Here is a 25,283-nt window from a genome sequence, read left to right as displayed (position 1 = left end):
TTTCAAGGTTTGCGTTGAAGTGGATTTTACAGATGACTGCCTGACAGAGACTTTGTAACTCAGATAACTTTCTGTAATGATTCACTTTAAATTTGCAGGACCAATCAACCTCAGATAGGGCTTGGGGGTCCCAAGATACTACTGCTAATGACTGGTGACTATAGATTTTTAGGTCACAGAGATGCAGTAGTTAACTTGTTTAGTTTAGAAAAGCTAAATATTCCGGATATTCTTTGTTGATTATATAAATTAGAAACATCTTCTCCTACTCTGTGGCTCATCTGTTTACCTTCTTTACGGTGTTTTTTGATGAACAGAAGTTGTCAAATTTAACAAAGCTGAATTTATCAATATTTTCTTTTACAGTTTGTATTTTTATATTTATGAAAATCTTGTCCTACCCCAGGGTGATAAGTATAATTGTATATATTTTCTTATAAATGTTTGAGTTCTGTCCCTCACATTTAAGTCCTCAATCCATCTGCAAATTGATTCTTGAGTTTGATGAGGAGTAAGGATCCAGTTAAATTTCTTCCTTTATGGATAATCATTTTTTCAGAACCATTTTTTGAAGAATATATTCTTCTCCCCGCTAATCTGTGATGCCACTTCTGCCACATGTCAGGCTTCTCCGTACGTGTGGCTATAATTCTAGGTTTTCTATGCTATCTCACTAGTGTTCCACTTATCTTTCTCCATGCCATTACCATTATCTTATCACTGCAGCTTTACAAGTATTGCTCTCTGTTAGGGCAGGTGCTTCCCACTTTGCTCTCTCCCCACAACAACTTCCTGGACCATCTCAAATATTCAAGACCCAGAGCAGCAACCTTTCTTTATATACTTGAATTCTTACAATTCTTGACCTCACTGTTGGTTTCCTGCCTCCAAAGCAGCTTCAGGAATCAACAGCAGCTCTGGAAGCTGCTTAAAAATGAACAAGAAGGACTGTGCACCTTCTGGAAAAACAAGCAGAGACAAAGAGTGAGAATAAGAGTGAGAGAGAGAAACTATGAAAAGTTCTTTCAATAAAGATTTAAATTCAGTGAGAGAGGTGAGAGAGTAGTTTCAAAAAATATATTTTCCACTTCATCATTTTTGAAAATAAGTCACAAATCATATCCTATCTTCATATGTAAATAAGGAAGATAGAGGCCTCTTCTTCCAGGATACTACAATGTAAGACATAAGTTAAACAAAACCCTCAGGTGATGTCAGGAAGTGAGAGAAAACATTTAACTCAAGTGTACCCCAGAAAAAACAAGATGATGTCAGGGTTTGGTAAGACTCTCACCTGAGAGCTTTTCTTATTGCTACCGTAGCCATAGGTGGTCCTAGAGACAGAAAGATGGCATAGTGAGAAGGAAGGGTAGAGAGCTTTGGAAAGAGTATTGCGCAATGGTAGTCAATTAGGGGGTGTCCCCCTAGAATGAGAAGCTCCAGGGAACAGTGGGTTGTGTCTAAATGTAGTGTGAAAAACCATATTCACTAGCACAATATAATTTTGTATTTGAAATCTGAAAAAAGAACAACGTATTGTTTTGATACTACAAACGAGACAAAGCATTTAAAAAGAATCTTCTTGGCTACCGGAGACAAAGCATTTAAAAAGAATCTTCTTGGCTACCCGAGACAAAGCATTTAAAAAGAATCTTCTTGGCTGGTGGCGCTAAACATAATACTAATAGTAACTAATACTTACTGAGTGGTTACTACACACCAGGCACTGTATTAATAAGCACTGTGGACAGAACACTAAAGTAGCTCTTAGTACAGAAACCCAAGGTCTTCAAAGGCTGGCACTTGACCCACTCGACTCTCTCTTGAAGATTGCCTACACACACAATAATGTTTCCTGAAAAGAACCTGATTAGTTGCCAGAAGAGCTATAAGTATCCTGACTGAAAATAACTGCTACAGAATATTGTCCTATGGTGGTTTTAAACTAATCAAGTTCAAAGACCACTAATCCTTTTTATGCAACTGCTGTGACCTAGGCAATGAACTGACTGCTGAGAATCAATAACAACAATAAGAATAAGAAAGGAGAAAAAAAGGAGGAAGAGGAGAAGAAAGTCTTTGTCTTAGAAGAACTTGAGACAGAAATCAATAACAGCTATGCAATGTAAATGATACAATGAACGTCCAAAGGAAGGAGCATCTCCCACTGCTTGCGGGAACCAATGAGGGTTTTATAGGAGGAGCTATTTAAACGGTCTTGAAGGAAGAGTGGAAATTTAGCAAGCAAAGAGAGGGAAGATAGAGAGTTTTAGGCAGAGAGGACAACTCATATAAACCATCAGATATGTAGGAGAACGGCATATTTGAGGGACAGCAGGCAACCTGGTGGGGAATTGTTGGAGAGGTCAGGGGAGGAGAGAGGCTGACACTGCAGACAAACGGAAAACTATCAGAGAAATGAAGTGATCACATCTGGATCTTCAAAAAACAATCCTTTGGACAACAATGTGGTGAAGACAAAAGGAGAGACTGTACATGGGAGGCCAGTTGCCAAGTGGTGGCAATCAAGTCCAGGATGAAGGCAGAGTCTTAAACTTAACTTGAACTGGTGAAGTTTTCCTGTATAGCACACGAATGATGACAGGGCACACTACATAAAAACTGTAATACAGACCACAAAATGATGGAAGTAAAGCTATTAATGCTTGGCCTTATGTGGCAGTAGGTTTTATAACATAAATTCTTTCAAATACAAGTAGATCAAGATCATTCTTTTAACAACAAAGCAGCAGAGAACACAAGGGTGACTTTGAATCAACTCTTCTAGGCTCACAAAAACTTTTGCAAGCAGGGTTTCTTTAGTCAAGCAGGGCTACAGAGCCCATGGCAGTGAAAACTGGGCTCCTACTGTGAACACGTGAATCCCTCATGAGTCGCTAGGACAGCCCAGCTATGCTCTCCACAGCAGCAGGCTTAGGAGCCAGTGTCTCAAACAACAATAAACAAGTCCTGGGACAAGAAAATTGCCTTCCTTGACAGGAATGGATGAGCCTGCCTTTCCCTTCACAATCAACTGATTCACATCATTCATATTTATGTATTGCGTGGCCCATAATTATATAGCATTCAAAATATCTACTGTCATGATATTTTCTCATCTAAACAAATATATGGGGTTCTGAGGCTCTGGCACTAGGTTGATCTCTCTTCGTGGAGCCACCTGAGGTTTCTGTGTATTTAAAGGGCCTAACACTATGCCTGGCACATAGTAGATATGAAATACATGGTAGCTACTATTGGTACAAGGAGATGGTGCCACTTTTACTTTCTCAAGAAATCTGAAAGCAGTAACTCAAACTGTAAAATAGGATTTATAATTAGGAACAGGGGTCTCATCTTGATATAGGACCCATATGAAATTTAACTATATATATATGCATTATATGCTCATACAGCATTTGTAATTCAATCTGTTAAATTGTGCAACTGGGCAAAATGAAAGGGGTGGATTAGAATAAATCTCACAAATATTTAAAAATAAACCAATACCTAATACTGACAGGTACAGAATTTCTTGATAGGTACAAGGTATTCAATGTAATTTTTATGCTGTGATTGTCAGAAGTCTTTTCATACTGACGGGGAAAATAAAAACTGAAGAATTTAGATAGCCTAAGAGAGAAAAAAAGTGAGAAATACATAACTCAAGACTTGAAACCATACATCAAGACTTGAAATCAAGAAATGGAAATCAAGTGGCAGATTCAGTGTAATATAAATGTTCATCAACAGAAAAGATGCTCAGGGGGATGCCTCTAAGGTCAAGTTCAGATATACAGCCTGTCATCAGAAACCCCGCCACTATTTAGATTCAAAGATTACTTTGCTTTTGGGTCAGGTGATTTTCTGCTCTTCACAGGAAACTTGTTTCTTCCACATTACAGGTCTGGACTATAAGAAAGGGGCAGGTGGGGTGAGGAGTGAATTATGGGGAAGAGAACTGGCTCTCACCTACATGGAGTTCCTATGCTACCAGAGCAGTGCTACAATCCTGTGTGTGGAGAACTTCCCTAAAAAAATCATTGTACACTGTGGGTGACTTTCCTCACCTTACCAAGGGCCCAAGTGTAAGGGTGATATGGACTCTCTTCATTTCTATTAGTGTGAACCAGGAATAGACGGATGGAAGGAAAGCAGGACAGACTGTCTGAGCATCTACAATGTGCTGATGTGTCTTATATCAAACCAGGCATAATTTAATCCTTAACATACCTTCTGAGTAGGTATTAGCTCCACCAAAACAGACAGAAAAAAACTGAGACTCAAAGGTTTAATCAACTTGTTTCAGTCATCCAGCTAGTAAGAGATGGATCTAGGTTTCTAACTCAGGCCTCCTTGACTTTAAAATCACATTACCTCTGTATACCACAGTGCCCTTCAAAATAGTTTCCCAGAAAAAGGAAGTCAAGAAGAGGTAATTGAAAAAAGTTACAGAAAACAATTTAATTATCTGAGGGAACAAATTATTTACATCAATACGCTAGATCATTTAATAACATTTATACAACCACTAATTCCTAAATATGTGATTTATGTTTCAGTATTGCTCATAGAAATTTCTGACCTAGCTCCACCAGACAGTAACATGACAGCTCTTTTGGAACTTGAACACACTTTTCCCTCAAAATTTTACCTGCATAATAATCATATTGATTAAAATAGTGAGGATAATTTTATCACCTATTTTTTAAGAAAAATTTTTTACCAAAGTACATGTAAATACAAAAGTGCACAAATCATAAATGAAACAGCTCAATGAATTTTCACTAAGTGAATACACAGGCGTAAACGCCACTTAGATCAGAAAACAGAACGCTACCAGCACCCCAAAAGTCTCCCCTGAATCCCTTACCGTGATTTACTTCTCTTCTCCTGACTTCTATTATCATGGATTAGTTTTGCTTGTTTTTGAGCTGTAAGTAATATACTTTTTGTGTGTCTGGCTTCTTTCACTCATTATTTTTGAGATAACTAGGAGTAGATAGCCCATTTTCATTGTTGTATAGAATTCCAATGTAAGAGTATGCCAGAATTGAGCCATTCTATAGCTGATGAACATTTAGATTGTTTCTATTTTGGAGCTCTTACACCTCACACTCTTATGAATGTTCATGTGCATGCCCTTTAATGCAGTGCTATCTTTTCTTCATTTCAAAATTTTCCTATTTTTAAAAATTGACTGTTTTTTTGCTTCTTCAGAAAAGAAACATATATTATAAATTTAACTTTTAATTTAAAAAACCTGCATTATATTAAACAAGTCAACAAATACATTCTAATTACCAGTCTTTTCAGCCAGGGTCTGACATATACTTCATGATACCTGCTTTTAACCTTGGTAAAGAGTAATTTTTCAATAATTCCAGGCTTATTCACTAATCAACCTAGTAAAAAGCTGCATTACTGTAGAAGCAATAGGCGAGGGAGAGAGGAGAATGAGGATGGTACAAATGACATTTCTGAAATGTTCTACAAATAATACATAATCAGATTCACTGTACAATAAACACCAGTGGGGGAAATGGTTCATGAAGCCTGCTGGCATTGTGTAACTTTTTAAGAGCCACTCAGTCTCACTGTGTATCCTTCTCAGTGGAGACCTGTCTTCCGCACAGAGGCAGGCAGTTATTGGAGTTTTAAGGTGTATGTGTGAGCAGCCAGATAAGAGGGTTTTTTTTTTTTGGCATAGTTTCTATGAGTACATGAACAATAAAGGTAAGTAAGGTGGCTCCCTGTAAAACCATGAAGCCTTCAAGTTTGAGTCTGGCCCCACCAGCCTCTCATTGCTCTTCTTCACTCTTCAACAGCATTCACCTCATTTTTCAGGCCCCCACACCTTCTCTCGCACCTCCCATTAATCCAAACAGGAGAGAATGACATTCTCTTTTACACTTGGAATGAAACTCCTCCTTATCAACATGTTGGCATTTCCAGGAAATAGAATCTTTGGGGTTACTGTTAAAAATAATGGAATGAAAAGTTTTTATCTCCCATTAAGGGATTCAGTCCTCTTATATAGCGGAGGAGGTAATTTTTATTGTGCCTAAAAATCACAATTTGTGCCTAAGGTTAGCTTTCATCATTATAGGCTACCTGGAGTCCAGGGGTAAATCGGAAAGGACGGTTGAGCATGTGAGCTAGCCTAATCCTTTCCCATCCTTAACAATTCACCTCCCATCCCTCTACTCGAAGACTCCCAGATACCAGAGGTATGAATCTGCTCTTACTGTCCCCCTAACAATGCCCTATGCAAATACCCTGATCTGGGCTTTCATTCTCTCTATCCACAACCCCCTTACCATCATTGTGAACTATGCTACTTGAGCTGTCTTCCTAGATAATCCTGCCTTTTGGTATAGAGTGCCTGCTACGGTAGAGTGCCTCTCTGGCACTCAGGGCACTTGCAGAGAAGCTGGGCAGCAGGTAGAGCAGCAGGTGTCAAGAGATATGGGGCAGGAAAGGCAGGATGAGAAAGAATGGTAAAGAGAATCTCAGCCTCTAGGCATGTTTGAAAGCAAGTGAAACTCCAACAAATAAGAGCATATCTTTTACAACGTGTGACAAGAGCATGAATGTGTCCATCATGTTAAAAATGATAATTATCCATGGGGGAAAAAGACGTCACTATTTAAGTTCCTTATAACCAGCAATAAAGTAAAAAGAGATATCCTAAACTCTGGCAGGGGAGTTTTGCATCAGGTGTGAGGCTGGACTTGAAGAGCTCTAAGACGGATTCCTTCACAGATTCCTCCCATGTGGTACTGATTAAGGGGACTAGTATCTGCTCTAGGAGGTGCTTTGGGACTAAAGGAGCATATGGCATATAGATAAGAGAACTCAAAGATGAAAATCCCAAATGAGAGCTCTCAATATGTGGAGACACTCAGGTAGCTAGACACATGAGGCCAGTGGTTCAGTGACAAAGTTGAAGGGAGGCTGCTCTACACAGGCCCACCTGCCTTGTTCTTTATGTCATTTGGACAACAAGTGGCCCCTACTCCTGGCCCCAATCTCAGTGTTGGCTACTCCTCCCCATTTTACAAGTGGGGAATGTATAAACCTCAGACAGACTATCTACTCAAGGCTCTGGAGACAGGTGCTGCACTGTCAGTTAACTGCGTGGACAAAGACGTTAAAACTTCCCATAAGTCCTCAGAAAGTGAGGTTATTACACAAAGTTTTTCTTCTTTCTGTAAAGGCATGTTCATTAAAACAAAACATCAAGGTCACTGTAAATACAGCTATTGAAAGTAATAAACAACCAGTTGAATGGCATAAGACAATAATACAGCTTTTTCATTAAACTATGAGTTCTTTGGTTACCCTGTGTCATTAGTTCAAGGAATCAAAAGTGTTGAACAAGTGATACCGAAAAATCCCTGAACAGCATAGAAAAGAAACATCCAAAAATAAACAGAATTAAATAAAAGTGTGACTGTTATTTTTAAAATACCGTAACATTTTATTTATAAAATCTGTATTATATAAAACAAATCAACAAAAATATTCTATTTACCAGACTTTCCAGCAGAAGCTCGATATATACTTTGAAAAATCTGCTTTTAACCTTAGTAAAGCGATTAAAAGATGATTCTCAATAATTCCATTGCATGAATCAACTTATCTTTGAAAAAATAAATGTTTAAAATTAATAGCTACAGAGACTTTCAACTCCCAACTCTCTGCAAACCCACTAAAAGCTTCTTCTCTGTTCTCTGATCCCCTGTGATAGAGAAACAAAGACCAGCATTTTTAATTTCAAGAAAATCATATTGGTGCTTTGTTTCTTCAATTAAAGTAAATGACATGATTATGTCTGGGCTATTTATTTATTAGTGAGTTCCATATGAGCTCATTAACTTTCATATAATTAAAACTGTAATTCAATTAATTATCAAATTATCTATTTCTTGTCTTAAAAAACCCCATAAATCAACACATGAGTGGGTAAAAAGGGATTCATCTGGGTTATCTTATCCATATTTATGTCTCTGGGCAGTGCCATATCTGTGAGGGACCACTTCCTAAATTCATCCAAATACTTTAACAGACACTTTATTGCCAGCACTGCTAGCTGAACTGCCAAACAGGCCCACGCAAAAAGGCGCCATTAATGAGCGGCGACTTAGTTATCAGTAATATAAATTATCGACAATTCATTCACTCAATAAATACTCCCAGGCACTCTGCTAAGTGCTGGAAATATAATGGTGAACAAAATGATTTCTGCCCTCATTGAGCTTATAGTAGGGTAAAGGGAACAGATACCAATCAAACAATCATATAATTGAGTGTAAGTACAAAGTGAGATAAAGGTTATAAAGGAAAAGAACACACTGTAAAGTAAAAGAATCTGATCTAGCCTGGCAGTGGGCATGAGAGCCAGAGCCCGCTTCCCTGAGGAAGTGACGCTTCAGCTGAGATCTGTGTGCATGTATCCACAAGGGGACGGAAAGCGGGAACAGCACTCATGTGCAGAGAGCCACATTCACATCTACCTGCGGACACGCATCAGTCTTAGTCACCTTTGTATTCCCAGTCTAGCACCTAGTGCCTGGGTATTAGCGGCGCTCCGCAAATATTTGATAAACTGAAGATGGATATAAGGCGCTGACAAAGGAACTCAAACTGGAAGTAATGGGATTTTCTGAGGCTTTCCCCCAAGTCATGTATTCATCAGCAATTCATCTGATGGCTAGACTTTCCTTGACTCTCCTCTTTCTCTTTTATTATTAAACTGAAGATTTGTTCTCCATTACCCTTGTCATATTTCACACACTTTAGCCCGGAGGGAGAGTGAGATAATGGAAAGGACGACGAACTCTTTCCAACCACTCTCACGCCACAACCGGCCTGTTCTCAGTCACAGCACCCGCCTCCCCTCCCGGGCCTTGCGGCTCGCGGGCCTGTCTCGGGGCCCCTAGTCCCTCCCTGGCTCCCTCCCCGATCATCCAGCCTAGACGGTCTCATCAGGCCTCGTTAACGCCTCATCCGGTGTCACCGCATTTCGGTCACGGAGCTGCCCACTCTGAAATCCTCCCGCGATCTGTCCACTCGCCTCCGTCTCCCGTTCTCGGAGGGCAGGGGCCTTGCCTAACCGCTTCCCTAGATGTGATCCCAGTGCCCCAAACTAAGCAAACGTGCTTCATCAACCAACGAGAAGAGAATTACCTCAGAGTCATCTCTATTCTTTCGAGCCCTAAAACCCTTAAGCTTCCCCTTCCTCGCCCTACATCCCATTTTCAACAATAACACCATTTTTACATTACTTTGAGGTTCACAAAGTAGCCTGGACTCCATTTTCTGAGCACAGCCCCTCAAACGATCCTGAGAAGGGAGGTCCGGCCAGGCAGAAACCCCCATTCTCGCCATTTGGCAGTCTGTGAGTCGAGCCTCAGAAAGGGGATTCGCCCGCAGCCGTGCCGAGAAGACGGGCCGGAGCCCTGAGACGGTGCCAACTCCGAAAAGCCCTTCCACGAGCCGGCGCCGTGGATTCAAGATGCTCCATCACCCTTATTACTATTGTTCTATAGCACGCACTCCTGACGCGTTCCGGGACGAGAGCGGCCGCCCGGCCCCCAGCCGCGTCCCCGCGCGCCCCACACCTTCACCCTGCCGCGCCCCCACGCGCCCCGCCCCCGGCCCCGCCCCCCGGGCCCCGGCCCCACGCCGCGCCCCGGCCCCGGCCCCAGCTCCGGCCCCGCCCGCCAGGACTCCCGCGCCCCGTGGGGACTGCCCTCCCCCGCCCGAGCCAATCAGCAGAGCATCGGGGGCGGAGCCACAGGCCCCGGCCCTCCTATGTGAGCACCAATTGGTCAGCCCAGCCGTCGCTCACGAGGTCGCGCCCCATACCCACCTCCCTCCTTTTCCTCCACCCTCCCCTTAGGAAAAAACGGCGGTTGGGCCGCGGCGGCCGTCAACGGCAGGCGGGAAGCGAAGGGGCTAGGAGCCCGGGAGCGGGGGAAGGAGGGACTGCGGGGAGGAGGAGGCTGAGAAAGAGGAAGGGAGCTCGGCCCAGCCGGAGCCATCTCCGTCGAGAACAAAATGGCGGCGCTGGCGGGGGGCCAACTGTGAGGCGGGGCCGCGGCCATTCCCCCTCTGCCCCCACCCTCGCGCCGGCCGGGCCGGTCAGGGGGAGCCCGCTCGCTTCGCCCGGCCGGGGCGGGGAGGGGAGGGGAGCGGCCCGTCCCACTATGCAAAGCGTCCAGCGCCGCCGCCGCCGCCCCGTGGCAAAGGTAAAAGGGTCGGGTTCAGCCGCCGCCGCGGCGCCTCCATGTCCGCGCGCCAGGCCCGCCCCCTCCGCCGCCGGCCCGAGCCCGCCCCGAGCCCGCCCCGGCCCCTTTTCAATTTTACCTCAAGATTTGGCGCCAAAGCGGCCTCGAAGCAGGTCCCGTGTCTGCGGCGGGCGCCCCCGGCGCGGAGGGCAGGCGCGGGGAGGCCGGGCTCCCGGCGCTGGCGGATGGCGGGAGCCCCGGGCCGCGGGCTCACGGGGCGGCCGGCGAGAGCCGAGACGCCGAGGTGGGAGCGGGGGCGGGCCCGGGGGCGCCGCCGGGGTCGCGGGGAAGGGGGGGGTTTGTTATTGTTTTTGTCAGTGAAAGGTCAGAGTTCGTGACCCCGGTGCCGCCGCCGCCGCCGCCCGCGCTGGTAGGAGGAGGGCGAATGTTCTCCTTCCTCTTCCCAGCGCCAGCCTCGCCGCGGCCGCGGGGGGCGGGCGAGCACGCGATTGGCTGAGGCGCGCGCGCGCACCGGAACGCCGCGGCCCGCGCTGCTCCGGCCGGCCCCTCGGCGGCGGCGGGCCCGGCGCGGCGGCGGCGGCGGCGGCGGCGGCGGCGGGGCGGGCGGGCGCTGGGGCCCCGGGCTGCCGCCGCGCTCAGGCGAAAGGGTGGCTTGGTCGTCCGCAAAGCCCGGCCTGCGGGGCCGCGACTCCTCGGGCTGAGTGGGGCTGTGCGCCCGCCGAGCCGTCGTGCACTCCGGCCTCCTGCCCCCTGAAGCCTCCGCGTTTGTTGATTGAAGAGCGGTCCCGCGGCAGAGCGCCCGTAGGTCGGTGGTTTATTGGGTGGGTGTCCGACTGTTTGCGGCCTCCTCGGTACCGCGGGTTTGCTTTTTGGGTTTTTCGGGTCCCAGGATGCGCCAGCTTCTGGCGGTGTCGCGTGAAGTGTTGAAACCTTCCGAAAGCTGTGTCTGTGGTCTCTTAGTGAACGTAGGGTCCAAATCCTGCGGAGTCCACGCGTCTCGCCCTGCGAACTCGTCAACAGCGGTACCGAAGTGTGTCTAGTAAAGCAGCTCTTTGCAAAATTGCTTAAATGGAGGAAGAAAATCGCTTCTCTCGATCTTACGCATCTTGGGTTGTAGGTTGTCCTTAGATATTTCTCTCTTTTAATTACGGTGTTGACTTGCTTTGGAAGGTGCGGATGCCGTGAGGAGTTCAGGCCGGGCTCTCCTGGATCGCCATGCTTTGTAGGCCCACGATCCTCTGCTGATTGTTTTCCGCACTTTTGTTATTCATTGCAAATAAATACTCCCAGTTGGATAGGTTAATCTTTTTTCTTAGATAGTAGCCATTGGGGCTTTTATCAGGGTGACCCCAACTGGGAGTATTTTGTCCATTATCTGGTGATATTTGTATTTGATAGGAAATGCTTTAAATACACTCATTTTCCTTCCTTCCTTGTTCTCTCCTTGCAAGGAAGTAAGTGGAGAAGAGGTAAATTTGTAATGTCATGGTGAGCCACAGACCCTGAAGTTGGAAGTTGGAAGTTGGAAGGCCTCAGCACATGCATATCCTCTTCTGGCAGGAAGGTTTTACAGGAGAGGTGGGTGAGAACCAGAAAGGTCAAGTGATGTGCCTAAGGTAGCCCAGCATTTTGATGGTTAAATCCTTGTAAACGTGGACTGCTTTGCAATTGTGTGCTCTTTCTCAAAAATTTAGTTTTCAATGTTAAATGATCCTTCTAGATAGAGCATAAAAATTCACACATCAGTGAGTTTTGGGGGGTTTTCACAAAAATTACAATTATACTAGATTTTGAAGTAAATAGTAAACAATAATTAATGTTTCTATGATGGTTTATAGTTTTCTTTAATTTTCTTCATTTAATACTCAGCAGCTCTGTGAACAAGGTACTATTATTTCCATTTATTTGCACTGTTATTTCCTCAGTGTAGAAACTGAGGCCCAGATGAGTTAAGCAACCTGTCCAGTGCCGCAGGTGCAATAAGTGAAGCCAGGGCTCTGATCTATTCCTTTTGATTCAGGTTTATGGTATAAATCATGCTGTATCAGTTTGCCCTGTTTGTAATAGTATTCGGTAAATTTCAGCTAAAGGTTAGTTGTTTAAAAGTTAGTAGCAAGGGTTCATAATCTTGATCGATTTGAGTGGCTTTTCTTCCCCTGAACATAGACGTGCATGTACACACACACAGATTGCAAACAGTATCGGCAGGTAACAGTCCTGTGCAAGCAGAGGTCAGCACTGCCATAATGCCACTTTTTCCTCCATTGTGTTTTTGCTACAAGTCTTTTTAGTGAGCACTCTTTAAGTAGCTTTGTAACACTTGATGGATTTTATAATCACAAAAAATATTCAACTTGTATCATACTAGCTATACTTTCCTTTTATTGACTGTTAAGAAGTATCCTCATTTGCATTAACAGTGCTTTTAATATTATTTTATCAGCCTTGGTAACTAAAGGATTCTTGACTGGGGGGTGCACTGCAGAACTGCCAGGCCCCTGATGGTCTAGAAGCAGTAAGCTTTGATATCAGTACTTCTGTTGAGCATCACAGATACTTCTGATGCACACTACAGGCCTGGACCTGCATGGTGAAAAATGCCAAACGTGTGGCAAAACCAAGGTAAAACTTTCTGTTTCACCTTTGAAATGCAGTTTAGAAGGTTTTCTTTTTTTTTTTTTACTCTGTGCCTGAATATTATTCACTCACAGGGAACCAGGGCTCGACCGGAGTGATGATGTATGTGGCAGCACGCAGTCCTTGTGTGTGCATTATCTCGGCACCTACCCTGACTGTGAGCCCTGTATCGAGATGTGCCTTGTCTCTCTCGATCTCAGTCCTTACCACAGTACCTAGTTAAGAGTGGGTATGGAGTGGGCATTTATTGAATGAATGCTTTCCCAGCAACAGTGTATTGCAAACGATATTCATAATCATCGTCCTGTTTTTACAGATGAACCCAGTGAAAACAAGGTTTGGTGACTTCTATGAGCTGGGATGTGAGCCTGGGGCTTCTGGCTCCTTGTTCAGTGCTCTGTGGATGAGACCCAGGTGTGCTCTCCGTGGTCCTCCGGGCAGGTCTTTTTTTCCCATAACACTTAACCAGTCTGTTCTGCAGTCAATCATTAATTGACTCCTTGAGCTGTGAGCTCCTTGAGAGCAGGAACTATATCATGCAATTCCTTTTGTACCTAGCACAGAGTAAACATGTTTTTTGCCCTCCAAGTTTATTTTAAATTTGCGTTAAAATGATAAATGTCGATTCACTGAAAACCAAATTTTGACTAAACAATAGCAGTAGATGTGCTAAATTTGTCAGACTACTATTACCAGAGATTTTTTGCTTGTAAGGGTACTGCTTATATGATAGAATAAATAATGGTTTTCCTTTTTATTTTCATAGACCCGAAAAGCTTAATAATTACCTTCTTAAGTACTTATGTACATGTTTGTATCAATTGTTCTATAATAGCTTAGGCTTTATTAGTATAGTAGTAATCATTTTATGAAACTTCTGTTTATATCATCTATATAAATATGACTTGTTTATAAAATAAACTTTTAAACCTCATATAATTGTTATTAGCCTTATTTTTTAAGAATGTGGAATCTGAACAGATGTAATTGCTGAATACCAGATTGCACATTCCTTACACTTACACATTATCCTGTTTAATCTTCCCAATAACCTTGTGAAGGAGATGGTATTATCTTGTTCTTACAGCTGAAGAGGCTGAGGACTTAAACAGAGGGAGGATGACTTCTCCAAACGTGGCCAGCAAGTGGTGGAACATTTATTAATAGTTATTTCTGCTTATTTCTCTCTTCTGTCCTTGAGAACTTCGAGAGGAAGACAGCTCTCTTCTTCTCACCTCAATTCCGTCAAAGTCAAGCTCTGACACAGTAGAAGAGTACTTAGAGAGGTCTCAACTTCTCTAAAAATGTCCCTTGTTCTTCCCAGGAAGAGAAAAGAGAAAGAGCACCCTGGTGAGTTAGTGGTACAGGAACACTGTGAGCGTGTGTTCCTGAGCCCCCTCCAGAATGGGTTTTACTGAGAGTCCTGCCCCTTTAGTTTCTGGCTTGGGGCTTCCTGGGCCTTGAAAAGATATTATTTCTAAGTTGTAGTTGGCTTAAATATTTTGGAGCATCATGGAACATCAGATTATATTCTCAGAAAAATGCACCTGCCCTTGGTCCCCTGTTTTAGAATATGGGTTGCTTGGAAGGGTGTTTTTTGTTCTTTAAATGTTGCCTAATTAGGAACTCTCAATCTTGAGGTTTGGGAGTTTATTTTACTAGCTCAGTACCACCTCACCACCTCAAGAGCTAACCCACTTGGGACTGCCAGCCTTTCACTTGAGAAGTCTAAAAAGTTAAATAGTGCCATTCCTTGAGTTTCTTAAAGAGATTATTTCAACCCCACAGCCTGTTCATTGCAGGCCAGGAAATGTGCCTAGAAGCGAGAGGTTCCTTGGAAAAGCCTCTCCCTTCTGTTCTTTGCTTTGAATCCTGCCCTTCACCTTGAGGAGAGATGGGATGCTACCCTGAGGCTTCTGCTTTGGAGTCTGTGGGTACACTGTCAGGACTGTGGGTCTAAATGACACCAAATCCTCTTGGTTCTACCCTCACATTTGATCCCTCCCCAACTCTTTTTTGGTTTAGGTCCTACTTCTGTCCACTGCTATGGTTTCCTAACCTTCCTAACCAGTCTCCATCAGCTGCCCCCTCCTTCCCTCGATGGTGCTGCTGAAGTGTTCTAAAACGGAGCCATCCCTAGCCCTCTTCTGTTTATAAAATTCTTTAATGGTTCTGCATTGCTTAGGGCTGAAGTGAAAACTCAGATGCCTAAGCTAGGGGCAGGGTGGGGTGGGGGTCTGGCTGGTAGTCTAAAGGAGGTAAGGAAGCTAATGTAAACACCATTAGTATGTTAAATGGTTGCAGTGCTACCTGGAGAGCTCACTACCCACTTAAAGGGGCAGCCCCTCATCAGCACCTGGAATGCAGCCCAGGTATCTTCAGATTTCTTGAGAGAAGCCAGAAATCCAGATTTGTAAATGTGAAATCTCTTGACTTTAAAATGTTGGCAATTTACAAATGGTTTTTAAACTATGTAAGCCAAACAGAATCTCTTAAGCATAGTTCTGGGCCTCAGAACCAGTTAGGGACCTGTGACCTATCAGGTAAAATCCAAACTCCTGAGCAGCGCTGTTTGAAAGTCCTTCATAGTGGGTGTTTTCAGTCACGTTGAGATCAGAGCACCGCTCAGTGGTAGTCTTTCAATAAAAACACTGTTGAATTCAGTAAGAACTTTGATTCCTTCTATTGAGCATACATTTCCATCCGTTATGGAGAGGTTACTTGGCAGGCAGGAAACAGGAGTCCATGTCTAGAGGCTGAATCCAAAGTGTCAGTGTCTGTGTGTTGGGGGCGGGGGCCTGTTCCTCTTCTAGTTCTTATTTTTTCCAGAGAATAAACTCCATGTCTCCTGCCAGGGTGGTGAAGGGCAGTCTCTTGTCTGTATAGGGTGGGGTTGGGGATCTCAGGGTCTCATGACTCCTTACAGAGGCTCTCAACTGATCTTCATATCTTCAGTCCCACCCTGGCCTTCCCAGACACCTGTGCCTCCAGTTTCCGAGCCTCTCTTAGGAGCAGGGGTCCTGGTGTCTCACTGACGTTCCTCCCTGCAGGCCCTTTGGTGTTAGCTTTCTCCTCTGCCAAGCCAGCTGCCGCTGTGCATGCATGTTATATCTTCTGAAAATGGGTTGACAGTTTTCATACCCTATGCTTCCTCTTGCATTTTCCTTGTCTTGTAGGTTATATCTTTTTATTCCTTTACTGTCCTTTTAGTTGGGTTTTGGGAGGGAGCCAAGAAATGCATGTTTCTTGGTTATCTATGACTCCATAACTAATCATAAGCCCAATGACTTAGAAACCAACAATCATTTTATTTTTATTATCATCATCTTGCAGATCCAGGGGGCTCCGATAGGTTCTCTCTCGGGGTCTCTTGTGGTTGCAGTCAGATAAGAGCTGGAATCATCTGAAAGGCTTCTTTGTATGTCGAGTGGTTGATGCTGTCTGGCAGTGTGAACACTGACACGTGGCCTCTCCACGTGGCCTTGGCTTCTTCATAGCATGGCTGATGCATTCCTAGAGCAAGTGTCACGAGAACAAAGTGGCATTTTATGTCAAGTTACTTCCTCTCTTTGCTACTCACTGGGCCACCACAAAAGTCTGTCCAGGTTCTAGGGGAGGGAATACATTCTCCACCACTCAATGGGAGAGGTGTCAAAGTCACATTGTAAGAACATGCAGGAGGGGATCTATTGTGGCCATCTTGGACAGAATAGACTCTACCTCACATGCCTTCAATTCGCCTTCTTTAAATAGAAGACCAGAGTGGTCTTTCTAATACATCTGTTCTTGTCACCTGTCTCTTTTAAAACATCGAAGGCTCCCACCTAAGTGCAATGGCTCTGAATGACCTGGCCCCAAACAGCCTTTCTTGTCTCATCTGCTTTTGTGACTTCCTGCATTCTGGCAATTTTGTACTACCCCATTCCCTGGATGCGCTGCGTGGTGACCTGCTCATTTTCACACACCTTACTCATTCTGCTCTCTGCCTACAGGGGCCTCTCCAACCCCCTGTCTCTGTAAGACATCCCCGTCCTCCGATGTCAAGCCCCAACTCACAAGTCACCCTCTGGAACTCTTTCCTAACCTGCCTCAGGCACAATCCATTCCCTGTTGTCCATTCTCCCACAGTGCTTTCTCATGCTTCTACCACAGAGAATTAGAGCATTTGTACCTGACGCCTCAGATTGTGAGCTTCTGGAAGTAAATAACCATGTGTCTCTAGTGCTTAGTACTATGCGAAGCCTGGTGTCATTGTGGAAATAGTGCCTGGGTATTGCAGCGTCCCACAGTCCCTTGGCGTAGGCTTACATATGCAACATTCAGCCACTTACTCTCCCTCTTCTTATTCCACCAGACTCAACTGCAGATTTCTAGTACCATGAAACACAGCCCCAGTCATCTTAACCTTTCTTTCCAGCTAATTAATCCTGGAAATATATATAATGTGTTTCTTGAGGCTCCAGGTTTCAATGTGTAATTTGATTTGTTCATAGATGTTTTGGCTATGACTTAGGTAATCAGCATTTCTCTATATTAGGAAAGTCAATTTTTTTTGAGGAAGCTCAGCCCTGAGCTAACGTCTGCCAATCCTCCTCTTTTTGCTGAGGAATACTGGCCCTGAGCTAACATCCGTGCCCATCTTCCTCTACTTGATATGTGGGACGCCTGCCACAGCATGGCTTGATGAGCGGTGCCATGTCCGCACCCGGGATCCCAACCAGCGGACTCTCGACTGCCAAAGCGGAATGGGCGCACTTAACTGCTGCGCCACTGGGCCAGCCCAGGAAAGTCAGTATTTATTAGTTAACTGTGTATCAGAGTCTTAATCAGCGAGTTTGTTTCCAGAATAACTGAAAATTAATAATCTTTCAGCTGAGGAGGGTGTTGGTGGCAGAGTGGAGAGCACCCTGCACGTCTCCCCACATTCCACATTTACCATTAACTTAGTGTGGGGCTTTTGACGAGAGCGCCAACTCCCGAGTCTCTTTGCTCAGAGGGCAGTTGAGGCTGCACCACCCACTGGGGGGTGAGTGTGCCAGGAAGCACACGCAAGCACCTTTGTGAGCGGTAAACTGAGGCACTCACAAAGGCTTCTGAACCTCAAAGCTCAAAACTTTTCACAAGCCCTGAATTGAACACCTTATATTATGTAGATAAGAAACTCTGAATGTTTAATGCACTATGTTAAATTTATTTACAAATTTGAAATATGCTATCTAGCAAATTTTCTATTGTGATTTTTCCCTCAAAGAGAGAACTTGTCAAGAAACACTTTGTTGTATCCTTTATTAGAAGTTTTATCCCCGGGGCCAGCCCGGTGGTACAGCGGTTAAGGTTGCACGTTCTACTTCTCGGTGGCCTGGGGCTCGCCGGTTCGGATCCTGGGTGCGGACATGGCACTGCTTGGCACACCATGCTGTGGCAGGCATCCCACATATAAAGCAGAGGAAGATGGGCACGGATGTTAGCTCAGGGCCAGGCTTCCTCAGCAAAAAGAGGAGGATTGGCAGTGGTTAGCTCAGGGCTGATCTTCCTCAAAAAAAAAAAGTTTTATCCCTATAGCTTTTCTGAATAAAGAGGAAAAACACTTTTCTCTTAAAAATTTTCACAAAGAAAGCTTAACAATGTCAGGGGACATAGCTGGAAAAAGAAAAGCTTTTTTAAAAATGTTATTTAAAAGACCATTTTCTTCACTTATTACTGTCAGGAGAGGATCTTTTTCTCATCCTATGTAGCGAGGGATGGACCCATAAGAATGGAAGATCTTTCTTGAGTAGATGAAAGGTCGAGATTTAAGAGAAATTAGTAAAATTGCTATGGTGAAAACCAATGGTCATTTTTTACTTTGCCCCCCATAAAATAAGATTCAAGGTCACACTGAGTGGTATCATAGCTGTATTTTTAAAAGAGCTGTCTAATTTTATACCTATAATAACTTTCATAATTATACATGCTGGAATAATCAAGTCGCATGCTTGGGGACATAGCCAATTACTGTAGTGATGAAGAGGGAATTTATTTTCTCATGTATGCTGCTCACGGCGGGGCAGCTCCATCACACATTCATGAAGTCTAGTGGGTGGTGGCGAAGGTTGTTGAGTAGACTACTGGATTTGAAGGGCCACAGATTTACTGGGGATGGCAGTTCTTTTAAATCCTGATCTCCTGCTCATATTTGTTAGTCAGAGGACTTCTAAGGAACATGGGACCTGCTGCCTACACTTTGCCACAAGACAGATGTTGGGAAACAGTTGCTGGTGAACGTTTTAGATGCACTTTCCCTCTGTGTCCACCTCTGGAGAGAACGTGATGCACTTTTGAAGGTGAGATCCTAATTCTGGAGAGACCTTGAGGTCATTTAGGGCAGTTCACACTTGAGTGGGGAATCTTTATATAAACCAGAGTGGCAGTCACTGTTGAAAACATGCTTTAGGAACCCCTGGCATAAAACATGTCATTTTACAGTTCTGTAGTATTTGCAGCTCTCAGCTCTTGGGGAATTTTTATAATTTACATATACAAATTATAATAGAGTTTTCTCTTAATTGCTACAGTATCCATTTCCTGATAAAATAATTTGTGTAGCTTTGCCATGAATTTTATACTTTTTCCCCTTGTAATATTTTTGAAACATTCAAAAAATAAAACTGGAAATGTGTTATTACATTTGAACATGTGACTTTAATAAAGTCTTTTTTGGCTCATTATGTGTCTGACTGCAACTTTGTGGTCTTTAATTTTTTCTTACCTGATTCTCTTAAGATAGTGGTTTAAAAATTTTTGGACCATAATCTATAGTATAAATACATTTTACATCAAAATCAGTATATCTGTATACACTCACACACACACGATTAAAACAGAAATGTCATGAAATAGTCCTTGGGACAATGGACAAACTCTGCCATGTTAAGGCTGAAATGTGTTTATGATGCTTGCTTTTTTTTTTGGTGGTTTCTTATTATGGATTTTATTTTGTGCAAGCCTCTCGTTGGCTCTTGTGGAAGTGCTGCCACTCCACGCCGGCTCTGTCTATTGTAACGGCACTCTTGAAAGACAAGGTAGAAAATGAGGCCTGTTGTCATTCTGCTCTGTCCACACGGAATGCTCCCTCCTGTAAGACATCATCAGATTATCTGTACAAGGAAGAGGCCGAGACTATGTAGAGAACTTCTGCAAATCTCTCCCATGATCACCAGGACATGAGGGTCATTAAGCCTCTCCAGAGAAGACTTCTGTGGAAGAGCATATTTTACTGGCTGCCACCGCTTTGTGGTAGTCCTGTGTCTGGCCCAGTTAGACTGGTTCCCTCGCAAATATTCACTACCTTGGCCATATATTTCTCCTTAAAATGTTTGGCATAGTGTCAGATTCTAAAAGGTGCCCTGCAATCTTGTGTGATAGTCTCAGTGCCAGCTCTCATTCCTATAACATCATTTCAGACTCTGCCGGGGCTCACTTTTCTTCAGCTAAGTATCTGAATCACACCACAGGTATACCCCATAAATTGGCTCTTCTACCACAGACTCTCAGTCTGGCAGCAAGCTGAGGTCATTGCCCATGACTGGATTAAGTTTTAATTCTTAATTAAGGTGCAACTGAACTACTGCAAAACCTTTCCAGACCCGCCCAACCCCAGATCCCCAACCTGCTGGTGCGGAGTCTCCTGAGGCACTTGGTAAACACTGTAGATGCCTGGGCGCCCCCTCACCCCCAAGAGGGGAACACCAGGAGGACAGGAGTGGGTCATGGTAGGAGCCCAAGGCCAATCATGTATGGAGGACACTCGACTTGGGGGTGGGAATCTCAGGCTGTAGCCTGGGGTGTGAACGTACACAGTGGTCCCCAGGGCCAGCTCTCCCTCTGACTCCTCTCCACTTCCCACCATCAGTCTGGCTGCCGGGGGCTGGTGGGGAGAGGGGCAACCTTGGTAGAGCGGCCCAGGTTCTGCTTGCAACATGTTACAAATTTGTGGTCTCTCACCCCAGACACGCTGCTCTGGCTTCACATGACTGACAGGCTCTGGGCTGTGCACTGCTTGCATTGGCTTGATTTCATTTCTGAAGTAGTCCTCCTCCCTTGGGATGTGATCCCCCAGGACACAGAAGGATTCTGTGAACACGTGCTCTCTTCCTCTTGGAACTAGTCTGGCAAAGGTATGATGGCTTCCTTCCTGAAATGAGACTTCTTGTCAGCTCTCATAGAGCACATGGTAACCATAACGTTCAGGCTTGTGTTTTTTACCACACAATGCAAATTCTTAAAGGGTTTGAGAAGAGCAAGTAAATGATCAATTTTTAGGTTACTGTTTATAAATCCATCTTAGAAATTGTGATCTTTTCCCTTATGTGAGGAAAATTTGCTGAATCTCGAAATCACTTACCTTAAAAATCCCTCATATCTTTGGCTAAAATAACCAAAACAAAAAATAAATGTTGGAGAGGTTGTGGAGAAAAAGGAACCCTCATACACCGCTGGTGGGAATGCAAACTAGTGCAGCCACTATGGAAAACAGTATGGAGATTTCTCAAAAAATTAGAAATATAAATACCATATGATCCAGCCATCCCACTATATGTTATCTATCCAAAAAACTTGAAATCAGCAATTCAAAGAGACCCATGCACCCCTATGTTCACTGCAGCACTATTCACAGTAACCAAGATGTGGAAGCAACCTAAGTGCCCATCAACTGATGAATGAATGAAGAAGATGTGGTGTATATATACAATGGAATACTGCTCGGCCATAAAAAGGGTAAAACAGTGCCATTCACAACAACATGGATGGACCCTGAGGGGATTATGTTAAGTGAAATAAGCCAGACAGAGAAAGACAAACTCTGTATGATTCCACTCATATGTGGAACAAACAAACACATGGACAAAGAGAACAGATTAGTGGTTACCAGGGGAAAGGGGGGTAAGGTTGGGCACAAAGGATGAAGTGTTGCACCTATAATATGACTGACAAATAATAATGTAAAACTGAAATTTCACAAGGTTGTAAACTGTCATAACCGCAATTTAAAAAAATCCCTCATATCTGAGTGTTCATCCTAACAGGTCAATTATTGAATAACACCAGGAGAATGTTAAAAACTTTTAAAGCATGTACACTTTGCATTTTAAATATCCAGATCCTCATCTGCAATTGAGGTATAAATCTTGTGCTTATGATTGCAGAAAAATAGAACTGTATTCATTGTTAAATTAGTATATTGAAATGTTGGATTGCGTGCATGGATTGTATATTATAACATTTAATGATTGTGCTTGCATAACGAAATGCAAAATTTAGGCTGACTGGACTTCACGTTTACTAGGATTTTGGAGGAAAAAGTCCTATTTATTGCTCCTCTGCAGTCAGAGATTTCTGTCAATTTTAGGAGGGAATTCACATTGCAGGTGTCAAAATTGCTCATAGTGTCAGCTCAGGCACATTGCAGGAAAGCACTAAGGCGAAGCAGTTACAAGTGTGGCTTTGCCAATTGCAAGCGTGTGACCCTGGGCGAGTTACCTAATGGTTCTAACCCCTGGTTTTCTCATCTGCAAAATGGGGATGATAACAGAACTCACCTCTAATGAAGTGACGGGTTAGCGTGTTTGGAGCACTTGGTGCAGAGATCCCTGCTATTATCTGTTGCTCATAATCACACAAAGGTCTTCGAGGAGCCCATGAGAGGTCAGTGCTCTGGCTGCTGATTTAACAACTGTGTCTGATTAGGGACTTAAAAGATCACTAACACCAACCAGCCTCTTCAACACCACTTACAGTAAGTTTCAGCAAACACATATAACAGATGCCCAAGTAATTGCCCGGTAACTTATTCCATCACAGAGCATCTCCAAAATCCACGGCAAGGCACAGCCCTTGCACTACACTAATCCAACCATAGTCTTCTTTCCAGAAGATGTGGACTAGAGGGTGGACATCGGGGCTGAATCCTCAGCAGCCATCTCACCCTCGCCCCCCAGCTGACTGGTCTGTGCTGGTCACGGAGGCCCCCTTCCTGGCGACTAGCTCAGGAGAGGGCAGACATAAGTAAGTGTGGTCCTGGAGCAGTGTGGAGGGCCTGCTGGGTGCTTCTAAGAAAAAGCTAGTTACAGGAAGCCTAGCTCTTCCTCCGTGGTAGCTGTGAACAGGCAAGCCTGTAGCCCCAAACATCAGAAGTCCCAACCCATCAGCTTCTTGGGAACCGGCCCTGGAATCAAGCTGACAGTGGACAGCAGGTCAGAGAAACCCAAAGAGCTTGGTTCTTGGAGATACTGTCTGCAGAGCCTGCCCTGCTTTTGCACCTCCTCTTGTTGAGCTAATTTCCTAACTGTTTAAACCAGTGTGGGGCTGGTTTCACTTTACTTGCTGTTGAAAACGGACATCTTAGTGTGGACACATCTGTCCTCTCAACCAACCGTGGCCATTAGTGCTTGGAAGCACAGAAGCCTCCCTGATCACAGACACTGCAGATCACAGCTGAACCAATTAACAGGAGAGTGTTCCAGCATGTTGACTTTGCCCCATACCAGAAAGAAACTCGGGCTTTAGCCTGGCCCTACCACTCCTAGCCCAGGTGGCCTCAGTCCCCATTTAGGGCTTCAGTGTCCAGCAGTGACATTTACACTGTCAATCAAAGGAAAGGCTGGACTAGATGAAGAAAGGACTCCGACCGCATTACCCTTCGGTAGCTGTAGCAGGGCTGTTGGGGTCCTCGGCGCTGGCTCACGTGGTGCCTGCCCAAAGATCAGCCTGAGCGTCGGGGCATCAGCACTCAGGACTAGGCTGCATCCAAGGGAGAATGAGTAGTCAGTCTGTCAGCCTGACCAGAACAACTCAGCAAGTATTTCTGATATGTAAAAGAATTATTATTAGGATCTGGGAACCCAATCGACATCCCTGACTGCTGTGTTTCTGATGTGCTTTGTATCGGTAATAATGAACAGAATTCATCCTGCTTACTAAGACCAAGGATGGAAAAAGACATTCAGTCTGCAGGGAAGGTGTGAAACCACCATAATGCAAAGTAAGTACTACCTGCTTCCAGTAAAACCCTGAGTTTTATAAAATTTTACTGATTCTGAGAAGCAGACAGAGGCCACCCCTGCAAAGGTCTGTGTTTTCTTGACTCATGTGTGGTGAGTTCAGGGAGGGGTCATTGAAACAAACTGAGGGGAGGAAAGCCCCGGTGACCACAGGAGGTCAGCCCAGGCCCTCTTCAGGCCTGGTTTCTCTTTCTTGCCATTTTCATGGATAAGAAGGAAGTCTCTTTTTTACATATTGTCTTCATTTTGTATTGGCACAGAGCAGGGCCCATGACTTTATTTTCACTTTATATAACAACTCTGTGCCTTTTCCCATAGGTTTATGGTTTTCAATCCACTTTCACAAATGTTTGGTTTGTGCTTTATCCCCTGAACTCTTTGGGAAGCTGGAATGGTCTCATGTGACAGAAGACACCAAGGCTCAGAGCTACCAGAGTGACTTGCACAGGGCCCAACTGTTCTCATTTCTGAGCCACAGCTTGGCACGGCACTGCATCCTCCTAGAAACACAGCCTTTGCTGGAGGTGCTCTGTGCCTGGGGAGCGGGGTGCGAGGCAGATGGCCTTGGGCAGCATGGCCCTGGTGGTGAAGCTGGCCATTTCTCCAGCCTCTGCACCCAGGGGGAAAGAGCGCCCTCAGGCCAGGTGGGCAGCTTTGTCCAGGTTACTCCAGGCAGGCCTCATGGATAGATGGGTGACATGAACATGCAAAACGGGCTGGACAAAGAGGAGGGCAAGGAAGGAACAATGAGCCAAGTTGGCCAGTAGAGATCGGCTGAAACGAGTACACAAAGAACCACGGGAAGGACAGGTAGAAACGAAGTCCGGGTAAACCAGGAGGGTCCGCGCAGTCTCACGTGACCCATCCAGTATGTCTCTCTGAAGCCTAGGTGTTTTAATTAACTATTCACTGAGAAATAAAAGCCCTATTACCTCTTCTTTACAGAGTATCAGAAATAGGATGTCATACCATAAGAGGCCTTCGAATGACTTCCAAACACGTGATTCTACCCAGAGCTCAGAAACCGGCCATGGCTGTGCCCCGCGGCAAGGTGACCTTACCTGGCGCTGAGTCGTGCCTGCTTCCTAAAGGCTTTAGAGGGCCTAGGGGCCCACTTACATATGTCTGATAATGAAAATGAGTCCAATGGAATTAAGCCGTCAAAATTTAACAAAAGGACCCACCTAATCACTTAGTTTGAATCATTAATTAAATGTTTAATGCAAATATTCTAAAAGAAGAACTGCAAACTAGAAGAAAAAATTCCCCTGAAAATATTTAATGTAAGTAACTCCTTGAGATGGTGCTTTTTACAAAAGGTTTGTCAGCAAATGCCTTTTTTTAGGGGACA

General features: G+C 44.4%; 1 protein-coding gene and 1 long non-coding RNA gene across 24 annotated transcripts in view; one reads left to right on the top strand and one right to left on the bottom strand.

Annotated features, from left to right (window-relative positions):
- Window positions 1–10,512, bottom strand: part of NR2C2 (nuclear receptor subfamily 2 group C member 2) — a 113,674-nt gene extending 103,162 nt beyond the window's left edge. For 2 of the 5 annotated variants that reach the window (XR_006517805.2, XM_044755134.2), the window contains exon 1: window positions 10,375–10,512. The gene's annotated coding sequence lies outside the window, so the exon portion shown is untranslated. Of the gene's footprint in view, window positions 1–9,290; window positions 9,631–10,374 lie in introns of those variants that run through there. The other 3 variants (XM_044755135.2, XM_014838435.3, XM_070493802.1) reach the window with 3 other exon arrangements.
- LOC106829360 (uncharacterized) lies at window positions 9,902–25,171 on the top strand. 19 transcript variants are annotated; one of them, XR_011496732.1, is made up of 5 exons: window positions 11,084–11,834; window positions 12,700–19,216; window positions 20,882–21,049; window positions 21,538–23,913; window positions 24,878–25,171. It is a non-coding gene; the product is annotated as an uncharacterized lncRNA (long non-coding RNA). The 19 variants fall into 19 exon arrangements; XR_011496750.1 differs by lacking the exons at window positions 20,882–21,049; window positions 21,538–23,913; window positions 24,878–25,171 and adding an exon at window positions 9,905–10,256 and having other exon boundaries at window positions 11,712–11,834; window positions 12,700–12,878; window positions 12,968–17,439; XR_011496741.1 differs by lacking the exons at window positions 20,882–21,049; window positions 21,538–23,913; window positions 24,878–25,171 and adding an exon at window positions 9,906–10,256 and having other exon boundaries at window positions 11,708–11,834; window positions 12,700–12,878; window positions 12,968–17,439.
- The last annotated feature ends 112 nt before the right edge of the window (window positions 25,172–25,283 follow it).

Source organism: Equus asinus, chromosome 21 (genome assembly GCF_041296235.1).
Source record: "Equus asinus isolate D_3611 breed Donkey chromosome 21, EquAss-T2T_v2, whole genome shotgun sequence".
In the NCBI taxonomy this organism is placed as follows: Eukaryota; Metazoa; Chordata; class Mammalia; order Perissodactyla; family Equidae; genus Equus; species Equus asinus.
Note: the sequence above shows the minus strand (reverse complement) of the source record. Positions and strands in the feature narration are given on the sequence as shown.